Consider the following 18,429-nt stretch of genomic DNA (forward strand, 5'->3'; position numbering starts at 1 on the left):
ATACGAAAGGCATTTCAAGTAATACTATTTCACATCCAATTTTCATTAAGGAACATAATTTCGTCAGCCGTAAGATTAGATGACCGGCAACATCGATCAGTTTTAAGTGGACAAAATTACACTTCAAGGAACCTTCACAGCAATTACGAGAAATACAGGGTCAACAGAACTAACGGCTGGTGACCGTGTAATAACATTACATTTCATGAATTGCTTCAGCATTTACAGAAAGTAATAAATGTTGTGGAGAATCTTAACCTTAAACACAGAAAGCCTTACAGCGCCATGGTTGAGCAAAAAATCAAGCTATACTGAAGACGTCCTCTAGACAGTGTCCTTCACGTTTACTTAAACGAGATTTAGAAGCAATCAGTTGCATTAAATGATATGCGGTTGAGATGTAAAATAGCAAAGTGTGCCAAGTGTTTAATTTCAGAGGTTATAGGAAAATAAACAGCGTCAGTATCCGACCAAATATACAGACGGAATCAACTCAGACTGGTGAGCCACAACAGTAAATAAACCAATGACAAGTCAGTTATCACTCAGGCGGTAAGTTCGTAAAATAGCAAATGATAAATAATGCAGACCTCATAAAGTCAGTTGGCCAGCTGCCTTACCAAAACAAATATGTTTTCCACAAATGTACTACAAAAGAGATTGGCGAATGTCACCAGATCGACCAATCCATACACTGAGGTCCCTACATCTATATCTACGTCATCCATTTGACGAATGTCACCAGATCGACCGAAACAGACATAGAAGTTCCTACATCTATTTCTACATTTACATGATGACTCAACGATAAATAATTAAGGTTTGGCAGGGGGTTCTTCGAACCACTGTTACGCTGTTTCCCTACTATTCCACTGTCCAACAAAACCCAGGAAAAACTAACACTGAAACCAATCCGTGTGAGCTCTGGTTTATCTTATTTTATTCGATCATGCGTCCCTATGTAGATGGGTATCAACGAAATACTTTTACATTAGGAGGAGAAAATGAGAGACAAAAATTTCGTGAAATGAGCTCTCCGCAACGCAAAACGCCATTGTTTTGTTGATAGCGACCCGAACTCGCTTATCATGTCCACGATACTCTTCCCCTATTTCACGATGATACTAGACGAACTTAACTTCTTTGAATTTTTTCGATGTCCTTCGTCAATCCAAAATGGTTGGGACCCCGTATTGCACAGCACTACTTTAGCAGAGGATGGACTACTGTAGTGTATGCAGTCTCTTTGGTAGACCTGTGGCTTCATCTAAGTGTTGTGTAGATAAAAGGCAGTCTTTGAGTTACCTTCCCTATGTTGCATTTATATGCTCGTTCAAATTTAAGTTGTTCGTTATTGTAATTCCTAGATATTGGACGGAACTGACAGACTTTACCATGATTTGCCATGTCACATAAATTTAACAAATACCTTTTAAAACTCACATAGATTACCTAATACTGTTCATTATTTAGGGTTGCTGATAAATAATGCATTAAATAACGGCTCATCCGTCCTGTAGGCAGAATTACACACTGTGCTAGTTGAATATAAACTCCATACACAAAACAAGTTTACAACTAGTGAAAGCGGTATCCAGTAGTATAATGAAATACAGAAGGCAGATGAATAAAGCCAACGGGACAACCACTCGGTGGTAAACAGGATTCCAGTAAAATGCCAAATCTATCATTGAGTTATAGGCTGCCGAGCGTTGAACAAATACTGTTTTTCTAAAAGACACAACACACAAGGTAATATGTGTGGCCGGTAGTTCGCAGTGAACCTTAACAGAAAATACCTTGAACATTTCCGTATCAAAAGGCAGGATGCGTTGAATAAGGCTGGCCTGCATGACATAAAAAGAATCAAAGCAAATAATGCATAGAATGATATGAAAGAAAGCGCACCTTGCGCACACAATAAGCCAGCCAAGATGCTCAGTATCGTGATGAATAAACAACAACAATTGAAAGTTGGTGCACATTCACTAAAAATCGCGGAATTAGGCCTACATCCATAAACTCGGTCTGGTACAGTTAAGTTTCAAAACAAAAGTGAGTGCCTTTGGCACGCTACAGCGGCGTGGACGAATGACTCAGATACCAAGTAGGCCGGAAAAACACTCGTTCGACCTATACTTGAGATTTGCTCATCAGTGTGGGATCCGTACCAGATCGGGTTTACGGAGGAGATAGAGAAGATCCAAAGAAGAGCGGCGCGTTTCGTCACAGGGTTATTTGATAACTGTGATAGCGTTACGGAGATGTTTAGCAAACTCAAGTGGCAGACTCTGCAAGAGAGGCGCTCTGCATCGCGGTGTAGCTTGCTCGCCAGGTTTCAAGAGGGTGCGTTTCTGGATGAGGTATCGAATATATTGCTTCCCCCTACTTATACCTCCCGAGGAGATCACGAATGTAAAATTAGAGAGATTAGAGCGAGCACGGAGGCTTTCAGACAGTCGCTCTTCCCGCGAACCATACGCGACTGGAACAGAAAAGGGAGGTAATGACAGTGGCACGTAAAGTTCCCTCCGCCACACACCGTTGGGTGGCTTGCGGAGTATAAATGTAGATGTAGATGTAGAAAGGAAACAGGATGGAGCGGTTCACACGTGGAGTGATAACAAGATTGTTCCGCATTATAAAAACCGCGTGATCACGTAGACCACAATATCAGCATTCAACAGTTCCGTGAGCAGTTTTGTATCCTTCAACGTCGTGTATCGACTTGATGGCAATAATAACACTCTACAGGCCCAGCCGTCGCCCTCCAGCTAAGTTCAGTACAACGGAGTGTTCATGCGTCCTCCAATTACCCACAGCTGCCAGAAAATCGCTGTCTCATAGCGGCCACGGTTCATGTCTTACGTACGCCCTCATGTGGCTAGGCGTCCTCTAGTCTCCCAGCAACAGGTCAGACGATTGAAAGGATGCTACGAACATTGGCTTGTGGGAAGGATCTTAGATCATGAAGCTCACTGGAGACGATATTTGTACCAGTTTCTGTGATCACACAAACCGTGGCAACATCATCGTAGACGAGACCTTCTGCCCATTACAGCTTTGTAGGCAAAAGTTCTTAAGGTTGACTCTTTCTGCTAGACATAGCGATGGCAGGCGTAGCAAGGCCAGACGCCTGCCCTTGTTATACCTGGTAGCCTACGTCTCGTGCGCAAGCCTGACGTTACTTCTTGCACATTCCTAAGTCTTCTAACTGACATTAGGCTCGTTACCTTCAGGAAAAATGTCATTACTTGACCACGCGTCGGAGAGTGGCGAATTAACAGAGAAGGCCGAAGAAGTCTGTAGGGGACACACCTAAGAGTCTCATAGATGGTCTTTTTAAATGCAAATTATGGCACCAAATCGACTCATCCCACTTCATCTGCGACTTCAAATGGAAGATGACTGCAGTTCATCTGCTTCAAAACATAGCTGTGGATGGGCATTGCTATATGAGTAAAAGCGCTGGTAAAACAAAATGATTTAAATTTTTTGGGACATCGATGATAGCCTATTGTTGCCGACGAGTACTTCTGGTTTTCCAAAGAATGAGAAAACATGATTTAGACGCTTAATGGTGACGTTCACACTACGTGCCCTACTCGGCAGTAGCAAAAGTGAACGGGTTAAGGTGCCCACCATCACCAACACATGTCGATTACTCTCTCTTGTTGGGTAAGAGTACCTAGGTAATCGATGACCACCTTGTCCATAGGGTGCTACGCCCTATCAGAGCTATACTTCCCCATCTGGGTGTTGTGGTTGCTTTGGTGATGTTTCTCAATTCTCATACTGGTGTTATACACGCCCAGGTGTCCCCACGCTTTGAATGTGAAAACACTTAAGTTACAATGAAATGAATACCCCTAGCTGCATACAGGCGTTGATATAAGTCAACGGGGCCAGTTGAAAATGTGTGCCCCGACCGGGACTCGAATCCGGGATCTCCTGTTTACATGGCAGACGCTCTATTCATCTGAGGCACCGAGGAGACAGAGGATAGTGCGACTGCAGGAACTTATATCTGGCACGCCTCCCGTGAGACCCACTTTCGCACCTTATTGCCCCGCACTATATTCATAGTGCCCCTGCCCATTATACACATTACTTGCGGCTTTACTGCAGATTCCCGTAAGAGTTTGGGCACTGTTTGTACATCCGCACAGAAGAAGATGGTCAAATGGCCAGTGAGCGAAATGGTATCTGTTCTTCCGGACATGTCTCTTTATCAATTACCCCATCTGCTCACTTAATCTTCATCATTCATCTACAGCATATCGTTTGAAGTGTCTCTGTTCTTTTCTTGTCTGTTCCGTTCATTATCCACGTTTTACTTCTATATAACGCTATTCTCAAAACAAACGCTTTCAAGAAAGAAATGCTGTCATTGAAATTGATATTTGCTTTCAGTATACTTTTCTTGTCAGGAAAGCCTTTCTTGTTATTACCAGTCAAAATTTTATGGCGCCTCCACCTCTCCCATTGTCTGTTCTTTTGCTAAGTTGATATTAAACCTCACTGACTACTTTAAGTGTGTCACTCTCTAAGCTTAATTCCTTAACAAGACCTATTTCACTTCTTCCGTTCCTGTCGATATTTGTACTACTCTGCTACGGTCAGTGTTCACGGTCAGTTTTAATGCCAGAAAGACTAAAGTAAAGAGATTACCGTCTCTAAACTGTAGTCCAAGACCGAATCTCTTCGCTGGTGAATCACGCAAAGGTTCATGGGGCGTCTTCAGACAGCTGGGGTCCATTGAAATTTGGTATCTGGGACTGTTAAATCGACGTTTTGTAGCCAGCCGTTGGTGGCTGAGTGGTTCTAGGCGCTTCAGTCTGGAAACGCGCGACTGCTACGGTCGCAGGTTAGAATCCTGCCTCGGGCATGGATGTGTGTGATGTCCTTCGGTTACTTAGGTTTAAGTAGTTCTAAGTTCTACGGGAATGATGACCTTAGATGTTAAGTCCCATAGTGCTGAGTCATTTGAACCGTTTGACATTTTATAAGTTTCTTTCGGTTACAGTTCTTGATAAGAATTATCATTTTTTTTCTCCAAACGGTGTCATGAGTTAAATAGTGGTTTCATTTGAATAAAGCTGAAACGCAAGTCTTAAGTATATTTTGAGACTCTTCTCTAATATTCAAGTGACTCCAAATCATCATGGCACCACACACCAGCCCTGTAAATTCTATATGTCCTATACGTAGAATTTTTAATAGTAAACAGCTTACACATTTTCTAACACACTAAGTGTCATCAAAGTTAACAGTTAAAATGGCAGCATCGAGCGCGCCGCTCACAGCTACCAGAGAGACAGCACTTTTAAATCCCGCACCAGGGCGCCAATAGTCGAACTCCCTCTTCCATCCATCACTGTCACTGGTGAACATCATCATGGATATACACCACTAGGAGATGCTAAATTTACATTACGTCACTGCCCAAGTCTCTGATTGGCCGGCGCATATTTTTAAGTAGATGCAGTTCAGAGTTTTCCAGATTCAGTATTTCTGCCTACTTATCTGCATTAGTATGGAGGATGCTGTGAGGATAAAACATTACTAATATCAGAGACTATTCAGGGTATTCCAGTATTCAAGAGTATTTGTTTCTATCCCTCCACCTAATATTCAACTTTCTTCAGAAGCACTTCATCTCAAGTGCTTCGATTACTTTCATTGTATATAACTCAGCACCACAGAAGAACCTACGGGTAACGGAAGTTTGAGAGTTTATGCACTTTCCTATCTGCAATGGCAGACCTACCAAGACACTGTTTTTAAATTTTATTTTAATACCAAAGATAAACCTTTTGTAGATAATGAGAATTTGTAAGCAGAGTATTTTCATTGCATAATCCATGTGATTTTTCACTGTATCATTACAAAACTTGTTACCTCCAGTGCACACCAATAGCTAAAAGAACGTGGAACAACCTGCAAACTGGTTTAATAGTAGGCGAGCGTCACTTCATTCACTTATTTATTTTTCCGAATAGATATATTACTTTGTCGTTAATGTTCTCTACACCTTTTTGCAACGCATAAACCGCCAATAGTCACATAAACTTATTACTGAAGTTGCTGATGAAGACTTTTCCTCACCATGCACATTTAGGCGAGATGAGAGAATGCGATGTCTTGAAGCACACCGTTAATGCTCATATATTCTCATTTTGACTGAAAAGTACTATCCATTACAATCCCGAACTTCAAACAAGCGTGCTTCAGTATCAGGTGTGCAGTGACCACGAGAAGACATACTGAGTTTTGCAGGGCCAGTGTATACCATTTCTACAGGTTATACGTCCTGTGGTTAGAAAATAAAAGAAAAATTTATCTTTGAGTATACAGGTGGCACTCAAACTTGAATTTCTATGATTGCCAAAATTATAAATGACGTATTATAATATAGGTGCTACATGAAATAATCTGACAGCTTTAAAACGTCCCTGAAAAAGTATTACATCCAACTACTAGAGACAGCAACAATAGTTTACTCAAAGTTGATATACATCCGTTTATAATATCTGGACACGGACGTATGAAGACAATGAAGCACAACAAGTATCTGTATAAAAGTAAAATATGAAGCAGCATACTGTTTACTGATTCTCTTCATAATAAGAGAACCAGCTAATTTTTTGCTGCATACCGTACTTAAACCTGAACTCTCTAATAATCGGTTTTGTTGCTAACTTCAAACGCAGAAAAAGAAGTTTGTGAAGGGACACGTTCAATACGTAATATACTAATTTCGTAACATTGATAAACTTGAATATAGATGAACGACGACATATAAATCACAGAAAGATACAAATACTTATTCAACGATTTAAAGATACAAATACTTATTCACCGATTTTTTTTAATTCATAGAAATCAAAAAAAGCAGACGTTCTAAAGTTCTAAGTGTTGGGACTCAAACAGCAAGCAGGTTTGCACCAGAAAAAAAGTTAGGTAACTTGAGGTGCCATAAATGAATGTCATCAATGAAGTTGGTCTTACATGAAGAAAAAGAGGCTTTCATACGGAACTGGAAACCACTTGAACTCTGAAACTTTGCGACACGACGACATTTCAGTCGTCGGAGCGCGCCGAATAATTCCGTCAGTAAATTCAGCTTTCACTGCCTCGTAATGCACATTTAATCGCATAATTTATTGAAATTTCCCTAATTCAAATGCAAATGCGAAAGTAGCGTTTAATGACCGGTTGTTAGGCTGCCCACGGACCTCTATACGTGGGCGAGAGGGAGGGAATTTTAATTTTTACTCTCTCTTCCTCTCTCCCCCTTTTTTGGTTCACTTCTTTTTTTTTTGTTTGGGCGGGAGAAGGGGTTGCGTGGTAACACTGCGGCAGTGGAAATAAGAACAGCGCCAATTGGATGAGCAGGGGCTTCGGCTATTCTGACTGGCGGGACGCCGATTATTTTTTCACGCTCTGCGGCCGCCCGAGGAGAAAGTAGCGCAGGCCATCCTGAGATATTCATGTCGGCAAGGGGCACGAGGAGTGGCACGCCCGACAACTGTCCGTCATGCATGCCGAGCTACGCACGTGAGGAGGCGACTGTGGGGTGGGGGTGAGGTATGCAGGGGTGGGCTCTGGGAAGGTTGCGCAGACAGGGCGGTAAAACTGCATAATTCTCAACTCATCGTCACTAATCGGATGATGTACGCAGAACGTAATTCATCTGAGGATTCTTGTCACTTTATTAATTACAAAGGGTGATCATGAAGGCTTAATTATCCGTACGGAAAAAAACTAAGAGCAGCTATTAAACTTCGTGAAGGAATTGGTGGTCCTCCTTCAATGCGACACATTTCTTGACGGTGGGTAACCTCGAGGAGACGTTGGTTGTAGAATACTGCCTAATCGCCGTTCAGGAATCGTTCTGCTTGAAAAATGACATCACAACAATTTTAGAACTGTCTGTCACACTACGGTATCTTCACCTGAGGAAAGTTTAAGGTGGAACTACTTTAAATCAATGGCTCTGAGCACTATGGGAACTAACTGCTAAGGTCATCAGTCTCCTCGAACTTAGAACTACTTAAACATAACTAACCTAAGGATATCACACACATCCATGCCCGAGGCAGGATTCGAGCCTGCGACCGTAGCGGTCGCGCGGTTCCTGACTGTAGCGCCTAGAACCGCTTGGCCACCCCTTCCGGCGGTGGTATGACAATACAGAGTGGCGTAATTTTTTTGTTATATCAAAGACGCAACTTGTGTGAATGTGTCCTACGGAGAATGAGCTGGTGCGTTGCCGTGTGGGAAAAATACCCATTGGGACCGCTTCCTGTGACGTTTCGTCTTCCAGTTTCTATCACCTAGTCTGGAGATTTCTGTGGTAAGCTTCTGAGGATATTTACTCCTCATTAGCACCACGAGATGTTAATAGATTTATGTATTCGCCTCTTTCGGCGATGTTGACTGCACATGTTCTCAATTATTTCTTCGCTTTTTCTTCTTGAGCTCACAGTGGTACATCTAACCTGCGTTCGTGCTGACAGGGTAGCTAAAGGTAGTGGAACAATGTCGTATTTAATTACAAACTACGTAGTAAAGTTAATCCAAAAGCAACAGAGAGGTTTTCAAAACTTGTCAAGGAACAAGAGTGGCAAGATGTTTATAGTGTCGATAATATAGATGATAAATACAATGCTTTCCATAACACATTTCTCACGCTCTTTGAGAGTTGCTTATCACTTGAACATTCTAAACGGGGTACTAGCAGTAATGGACAGCCCGGTTGGCTGACTAGTGGGATAAGGATACCATGTAGAACAAAGCAGGAATTATATCAAAATGTTAGAAGTAGTCACAAATAAGCTACAGTAGCCCATTACAAACAGCATTGTAAGGTGCTCAAAAATGTTATTAGCAAGGCAAAAAGTATGTGGTATGCAAATAGAACAGCAAATTCACAGGATAAAATTAAAGCCACATGGTCAGTTGTGAAGGAAGTGTCTGGTCAGCAGCACAAGGTTGATGATATAAAGTCAGTTCGTAGTAATAATATTTCTGTTATTGATATATCAGATATATGTACAGTATTTAACAACTATTTTCTGAGCATTGCTGGTGAATTAAATAAAAATTTAGTTTCTACAGGAAATCATATAAATTTCTAAGCAAATGCCTTTCTGAGATTGACGTCTGAAATCATATAAATTTCTTACCAAATGCCTTCCTGAGATTGACGTCTGAAATACTCCTCAGCGATACAGACAAGAGGGACATTGAGTCAATAATTAAATCACTGTAGACTAAGCACTCTCATGGTTATTATGGAGTGTCTAGTAGAATATTAAAGTTCTGTGCTGCACATGTTAGCCCTGTACTTAGCCATATTTATAATTTTTTTTTTAGGAATGGTCAGTTTCCTGAGCGATTACTCAGTAGTAAAGCCGCTTTATAAAAATGGAGAAAGGGATAATGTAGATAATTTTAGATCTATTTCTATGCCATCAGTGTTTGCAAAAGTTATCGAAAAGGCTGTGTATGTAAGGTTAATTGATCATTTTATATCACACGATTTGCTATCAAATGTACAGTTCGGCTTTAGAAGTCGTTTGACAACTGAAAATGCTATATTCTCTTTTCTCTGTGAGGTACTGGATGGGCTAAACAGAAAGTTTCGAACGCTTTGCGTATTTTTAGATTTAACAAAGGCATTTGACTGTGTTTATCTCACAATATTGCTCCAGAAGTTGGACCATTACGGAATAAGGGGAGTAGCTCACAATTGGTTCACCTCTTACTTTAGCAAAAGGCAGCAAAAGGTCATTATTCCCAATGTCGATAATGGCTGTGATGTGGGATCTGAGTGGGGTACTGTCAAATGAGGGGTGCCCCAGGGATCAGTGTTGGGGCCGCTCCTGTTCCTTATTTATATAAATGATAGTATTATGGGTAACTCTAAAATGTTTCTGTTTGCTGATGACACTAGCTTGGTAGTAAAAGATGTTGTGCGCAACATTGACTCGGTTTCAAGTAGTGCAGTACATGACCTCAGATCATGGTTTGCAGAAAATAAACTAACGTTAAATCACAGTAAGACTCAGCTTTAACAGTTTCTAACACACAATTCAACAAAACCTGACGTTTTAATCTCACAGAACGGGCATATGATTAGTGAAACTGAACAGTTCAAATTCCTAGGTGTTCAGATAGATAGTAAACTGTCGGGGGAGCCCACGTTCAGGATCTTGTTCAAAGACGTAATACTGCCATTTTCACTATTCGAACGGAAACGAAAGTGAGTGATATTTCGACACGTAAATTAGTCTACTTTCCTTATTTTCATTCACCTATGTCGTATGATATTTTGTTTTGGGGTAACTCTTCCCATTCTAGAAGGATATTTTTGGCTCAGAAACGGGCGGTTCGGGCAATAAGTGGTGTGAGTTCACGAACCTCTTGTCGACCTCTGTTCACGAGACTGGGTATTTTGACATTGGCCTCTCAATATGTATATTCCTTATTGTCGTTTCTTGTTACCAATATTAGTTTATTTCCAACAATAAGCAGCTTTCACTCGGTTAATACTCGGCAGAAATCAAACCTCCATTTGGATCGGACTTCCTGAACTCTTGTGCAAAAAGGTGTGCAGTATACTGCTGCATCCATTTTCAGTAAGCTGCCACTCGAATTCAAAAATCTTCGCAATAATCCACGTGCTTTCAAATCGGAACTGAAGAGTCTCCTCATGGGTCACTCCTTCTATTCTGCCGAGGATTTCCTTGAAAAATTAAGCTGATTCTCATTGTATTGCTGATAGCGTTTGCTTAAACTTATGGACTGATTTTCTTTCAGGTTCATGAACATTTATTTCTATCTGTTATTATTTTTATGTTGTAAGTTCATGTACTGACACGTTCCATGACCTTGGAGATTTGCTCCTCAATTTGGTCCTACGGAACTTGACATGGAAATAAATGAATAAATAAATAAAAAGCAGGTGGCGTCGTATGCCACAGACGTTTCTAATTGTCGTGCCAGATATTGAAAACAAATTCCCTACAAATTTTAACTTTTTCACTATCGCCTCGAAAGCGATCCTCGGCACAAAGTTGTCTACTTTTCTTGCGAACCCAAATTATTCACAACGAGATGGTTTACCACTTCGTTCATCATCGTTCCGACTGGTTTGACCACCCTCGAAACGTCTGCTTCACCTGGCTCTCTGTCTCTTTTTATTAGTATTTATTGAATCATTAGTCTTCTGACAGGTTTGATACGAATTAATTTCCTGTACCAACCTCCTCATCTCAGAGCAGCACTTGCAGCGCACGTCCTCAATGTTTTGATGAATTTATTCCAATCTCTGTCTTCATTTAATATTTTTACCCTCTACAGCTACATCAAGTGTTAAGCAAAATGATCAGAATGTCTTAACAGGTCTCCTGTCATTCTGTCCGTTCTCCTTGTCAGTTTTCTCTATATGTTAATTTCTACGCCCGCTCTGCGAAGAGCCACATCATAACTCACCTTATCCCTCCTCAACTTTCTTCAGAAGCACCTCATCTCAAATGCTTCGATTCTCTCCTTTCCCGGTTTCTTATCCCTCCACCTAATATTCAACTTTCTTCAGAAGCACCTCATCTCGAATGCTTCGATTCTCCCCTTTCCCGGTTTTCCCACACTACATGTTTCACTATCATAAAATACTATGCTCCAGTCGTTCATGCTCTAAAATTTCTTCCTCAAATTAAGGCGTATGTTTTATACCAGTAAACGTCTCTTAGCCAGTAATGCCCTTTTCGCCAGTCTTAGTCTGCTTTTTATGTGCTCCTCGCTCCGTCCGTCATAGGTTATTTTGCTGGCTAGCAAGGGCTTTCACTGAGTCCTTTCACCTTCAGTTTTAATCTCACTCAGGAACCTTTCTTTTATTTTCGTCATTGATTCTTCGATGAACCGACTGAGCAGTAAGGACGGAAGACTACATCCCAGTCTTACACTCTTCAATCGAAGAATTTCGTTCTTCATCTTCCACTCTTATTGTTCCCTCTTGACTCTTTTCTATATTGTATATACCTACAGGTAACCCCTATTTTCCTCAGAATTTCAAACATCTTCCACAATCTTCCACAATCTTACGCTACTTTTACAGCTCTTACGGACGTGTCTTGACTTCCCTACAGTCTTGCTTCCATCATCAAACGCAATGTCAGAACGGCCTCACTGGCGCCTTTACCTCTTCTAAAGCCAAACTGATCGTCACCTAACAGATTATCAGTTTTCTTCTCCACTCTTCTGTATACTATTTTTGTCAGCAACTTAGATGCATGAGCTGTTACGCTGCTTCTGCGATAATTCTCACACTTGTAGGTTCTAGTAATCTTAGGAATTGTATGGACAATGATCTGAAGAAAGCCTGATGTTATACCACCATTCACATACCTAATAGAAAATTATGTGAGTAGCCGTCTTGTTGGAGCTACCCACAGTGATTTTAGAAATTCCGATGGAATGTTATCTGCCTCATTTGATCTTGAGCCACTATAAGGTCTTTTACATTCTAATTCCAATATCGGATTCCCTATCCACTCCTGATTCTCCTATTACGTCGTTAGACAAGACTTCATGTCATACAGATCTTGAAAGCGCTCTTTTCACCTCTCCGCTTCTCCTCTGCATTTAACAGAGAAATTCCCATTACACTGTTATTGTTACTGCCCTTGCTTTTAATTTCACCGAAGACTGTTATGGCATTTCTATATGCGGAATCAGTCCTTCCGACAGTTATTTCATTATAGATTTCTTCAAATTTTTCATGTTACCATTTCGTCTTAGCGTCCCTGAACTTCCTACTCATTTCATCCTTAACTGACTTGTAATTTTTTACCTCTACGTTTCTCTGAACACTTTTATGCGTCTTTCTTTCGTCGATCAGCAGAAGTATTTCTACTGTTAGCCGTGGCTTCCGCGCAATTAGCTTCTTTGTATCGGTATTTTTCTGTCCAAATTTCGTGAGTGTTCTTTTTAGAGATGTCCATTCCCCATCAATTGAAGTACCTACTAGACTATTCATTATCACAGTATCTAGAACGTAAGAGTGCTTAAAGGGTACCTCTTCATTCCTTAGTATTCCCGTATCCCACTTCTTTGCTGACTAATTCTACATGACAGGGCTCTTAAACTTCAGTCTACGCTTCAACATTACTAAATTGTGCTTTGAACTCTGAGTCTATATCTGTTCCTGGGTACGCCTTATAGTCCAATAGTCGAGTTCGGATTCTCTGTCCTATTACGACGTAATCTGACTGAAATCTTCCCGTATCTCCCAGTATTTTCCCAGTATACTTCCTCTTCTTGTGATTCTTGAACAGAGTATTCGCTATTACCAACTAAAATTTATTGTAGAACTCAATTAGTCTTCCTCCTCTATCATTCCTACAGCCTAGCCTGTGTTCTCCCGAAAGCCCTTCTTCTAAATCTTGCGGTACCACCGAATTCCAATCCCCCAATTTTTATTTCTTTTTATTAGATTTTTCATCTCGTTTTACTCGTAGATACTAAATTACGAGTTCCATATCCTCATATACCTTCTCTGTCTCTTCATATTCTGCTAGCAACGTTGGCATACGTACCTGAAATATCGTTGGCTACGTTGCTTTGCTATTGGTTCTGATGAGATAAACCTATCACAGAAGTGTTTACATTAACTCACTTCCTACCCCACGTTCCTATTCAAAACCAATCCTACTATTGTTTCCCTACTACGATTTTCTGCTGCTGTTGACTTGACCCTATACTCATCTCGCCAGAAGTACTTGTCTTCTTTCCATTTTACTTCACTGGCCCCCACTATATCAACATTGACCTCAGCATTTTCTTTTACAGATTTTCTGCATACCCTACCAAGTTCAAACTTAGGACATTCTACGACCCAAGTCGCACATCCTATCGTTGGTTATTCTACTTCTCCCTCCAGTAAAGAATCTTTCGCCAATGGAGAGATCATAGTGAAAAATTTTTGAGTTACTGGCAACATGTCCTGTGGATACACAGAATGTCTTTCATGCAGTGGTTTTCAATGCCTTATTCATAGTCACACCGTTCAGTATTGCTGATTCATCCACCTCTTAAGAACAGTTTCCCGTTCCAAGGGGTGTTCTGAAATTCTGTGCGCTTCTCCACCCTCTTTCACAAGGCCATTGACAGAAAGAGGGTGACTTATTGTGCCGGAAGTATTCGCCCGCCATTGTTGGTGATTTTTATTCAAAATCTAGACTTTCAAACTAAAGATGATACAGAAAAGTGGAAAATCCAAGGAATATGATGGATAGAATAGCGGGAGAGGCTGTCGGTAGAAAAAAAGGTAAGGCAAACACAGTGCCTGAAAATTGAGAACGAGGATATATGAAAAGCTGTTAAAGGAAAACGGGATGCATGTATAAAATATTTTAGCAACACCAGAGCTGAAAAGATGTTATCCTGTAAGAAAATAAGAGATATTGCAAAATGTGTAGTGATGAAGGCACAGCAAGAGCATTGCGATGGATTAATTTCTAATATCGAGAATGATGTTCACAGGAAACATGAAATCGTCTATGAGATTTTAAAACCTTAAACGGAAGAGAAATCAAACAATATCGAAGAAGAACAATTGATGATTTATTAGAAGTGATTATAGTATGATGACACAGCACAAGAAACTGAAATTGAAACAAAACTAGACAAGGGATTATATGAAATATAGTGTGATGAAATAAAATCTGCCTTGTCGTCACTTAAGAGAGGAAGAGATGTTATTAACGCTGCATTGATTAAATATATAGGCCTGATGCTACACCTACGATCGCTACATTTCTTAAAAGAGTGTTGGGAGATCAAGAGCATCCTCAAAGACTGAAAGATTGTTAGAGCTATGTTAATTTTTTTTAAAGAGACCAAAGCTTATACGGTAACTACAGAGGGATACGTTTGAGAAACTCAGCATGTAAGATATGTGCTAAGATTTTAAACACATGACTTAAAAACTTAGTGGAATTAGTACTGAATGAAAACAAATGCGTTTTAGGAAAGGACGCTCAACGATAGATGCTGATTTTATTTTACGAGAGATAATACAAAAACACAGAGAATATAATCAAGAAACACACAATTATTTACCCTTTTTTTTTAAGTTTTTGACTACGTCAGTAGACAGGAACTTTGGAAGATAATGACGAATCGTGGACATTCGAAACATCTAAGAAATACGATAAAAACAGCAAGGCTGCTGTATCTCCCCAATATTGTTTAACATTTACGTACATGAAATAATGGTTATACGTAAAACATAGTTTCAAAAAAGTATATAGCGAAACAGGAGGACTCCTTAAAGAACTTACTATATGCTGACGGTGCAATGACCGTATCAGATAAACAAGAGGACCTTCCGAAGGGAATTTCTTTCTTAGATAAATAAGTGCGATATTTTACATGGAGATTTCAACACAGAAAAACTAAGACAATGGCCTTAATGGGAAAAGAACACCTTAAGACAAAAATAACGGTAGATCAAAAGATCTCAGAACAAATAAACCACTTGAAATACATAGGATTTGAGGCGACAAGTGGCTACGGAAGTTGTACAGGAATGAAGCTTAGGAAACTTAGCTCGGTATGCGGAACAAGTAATAGAAAGCGTAGAAAAAACCAGGAGAGATACTCAAATTAAATTCTACAGAACAGTTGTAGTCCTCACACTGCTCTATGGAAGCGAGACTTGTGTGATTAGCAAGAAGCAAGAAAGCAGTATTCAGGCGTAAGAAATGAATTCAAAATGGTTCAAATGGCTCTGAGCACTATGGGACTTAACTACTGTGGTCATCAGTCCCCTAGAACTTAGAACTACTTAAACCTAACTAACCTAAGGACATCACACACATCCATGCCCGAGGCAGGATTCGAACCTGCGACCGTAGCAGTCGCGCGGTTCCGGACTGCGCGCCTAGAACCGTTAGACCACCGCGGCCGGCAATGAATTCCTGAGAGGGGTTAGAAACTACACAACAGAAGACTGACTAAGGAAATAAAATATCAGAGAAAAACTGAAAGTATTTGTTCTAGGTGATAAAATTCTAGAGTACAGGATAAATGGAACAAACACCTAGGAAGATTGGAAAGTGACCTCAGCATATGAGTACGGCAAAATTGGGAAATTTATGGTAAGTTTCTGAGGGACCAAAGAGCTGAGGTCATCGGTACCTAGGCCTAATATAACAAAATCTAACGTACGCTACAGACAACACACACACTTATGCCCGAGGGACGGGGTAACAGCGCGAACCGTGGCAAGGAGCCCTAAACCGCGCTGGTACCCGGTGTAGTAGGGGTCAGTGAAGTGAAGTGGAAGGAAGACAACGATTTCTGGTCAGATGAGTATCGGGTAATATCAACAGCAGCGGAAAATGGTATAACAGGCGTAGGATTCGTTATGAATAGGAATGTAGGGCAGAGGGTGTGTTACTGTGAACAGTTCAGTGACCGGGTTGTTCTAATCAGATTCGACAGCAGACCAACACCGACAACGATAGTTCAGGTATACATGCCGACGTCGCAAGCTGAAGATGAACAGATAGAGAAAGTGTATGAGGATATTGAATGGGTAATGCAGTATGTAAAGGGGGACGAAAATCTAATAGTCATGGGCGACTGGAATGCAGTTGTAGGGGAAGGAGTTGAAGAAAGGTTACAGGAGAATATGGGCTTGGGACAAGGAATGAAAGAGGAGAAAGACTAATTGAGTTCTGTAACAAGTTTCAGCTAGTAATAGCGAATACCCCGTTCAAGAATCACAAGAGGAGGAGGTATACCTGGAAAAGGCCGGGAGATACGGGAAGATTTCAATTAGATTACATCATGGTCAGACAGAGATTCCGAAATCAGATACTGGATTGTAAGGTGTACCCAGGAGCAGATATAGACTCAGATCACAATATAGTAGTGATGAAGAGTAGGCTGAAGTTCAAGACATTAGTCAGGAAGAATCAATACGCAAAGAAGTGGGATACGGAAGTACTAAGGAATGACGAGATACGTTTGAAGTTCTCTAGCGCTTTAGATACAGCAATAAGGAATAGCGCAGTAGGCAGTACATTTGAAGAGGAATGGACATCTCTAAAAAGGGCCATCACAGATGTTGGGAAGGAAAACATAGGTACAAAGAAGGTAGCTGCAGAAACCATGGGTAACAGAAGAAATACTTCGATTGATTGATGAAAAGAGGAACTACAAACATGTTCCGGGAAAATCAGGAATACAGAAATACAAGTCGCTGACGAGTGAAATAAATAGGAAGTGCAGGGAAGCTAAGACGAAATGGCTGCAGGAAAAATGTGAAGACATCGAAAAAGATATGATTGTCGGAAGGACAGACTCAGCATACAGGAAAGCCAAAACAACCTTTGGTGACATTAAAAGCAACGGTGGTAACATTAAAAACATGTTAAATGCAGAGGAGAGAGCAGATAGGTGGAAAGAATATATTGAAAGCCTCTACGAGGGTGAAGATTTGTCTGATGTGATAGAAGAAGAAACAGGAGTCGATGTAGAAGAGATAGGGGATCCAGTATTAGAATCGGAATTTAAAAGAGCTTTGGAGGACTTACGGTCAAATAAGGCAGAAGGGATAGATAACATTCCATTAGAAATTCTAAAATCATTGGGGGAAGTGGCAACACAACGACTATTCACGTTTGTGTGTAGAATATATGAGTCTGGCGACATACCGTCTGACTTTCGGAAAAGCATCATCCACACAATTCCGACGACGGCAAGAGCTGACAAGTGCGAGAATTATCGCACAATCAGCTTAACAGCTCATGCATCGAAGCTGCTTACAAGAATAATATACAGAATAATGGAAATGAAAATTGAGAATGCGCTAGGTGACGATCAGTTTGGCTTTAGGAAAAGTAAAGGGACGAGAGAGGCAATTCTGACGCTACGGCTAATAATGGAAGCAAGGCTAAAGAAAAATCAAGACACTTTCATAGGATTTGTCGACCTGGAAAAAGCGTTCGACAATATAATATGGTGCAAGCTGTTCGAGATTCTGAAAAATGTAGGGGTTAGCTACAGGGAGAGACGGGTCATATACAATATGTACAACAACCAAGAGGGAATAATAAGAGTGGACGATCAAGAACGAAGTGCTCGTATTAAGAAGGGTGTAAGACAAGGTTGTAGCCTTTCGCCCCTACTCTTCAATCTGTACATCGAGGAAGCAATGATGGAAATAAAAGAAAGGTGCAGGAGTGGAATTAAAATACAAGGTGAAAGGATATCGATGATACGATTCGCTGATGACATTGCTATCCTGAGTGAATGTGAATAAGAATTAAATGATCTGCTGAACGGAATGAACCGTCTAATGAGTACACAGTATGGTTTGAGAGTAAATCGGAGAAAGACGAAGGTAATGAG

Source organism: Schistocerca piceifrons, chromosome 4 (assembly GCF_021461385.2).
Source record: "Schistocerca piceifrons isolate TAMUIC-IGC-003096 chromosome 4, iqSchPice1.1, whole genome shotgun sequence".
Lineage (NCBI taxonomy): Eukaryota > Metazoa > Arthropoda > Insecta > Orthoptera > Acrididae > Schistocerca > Schistocerca piceifrons.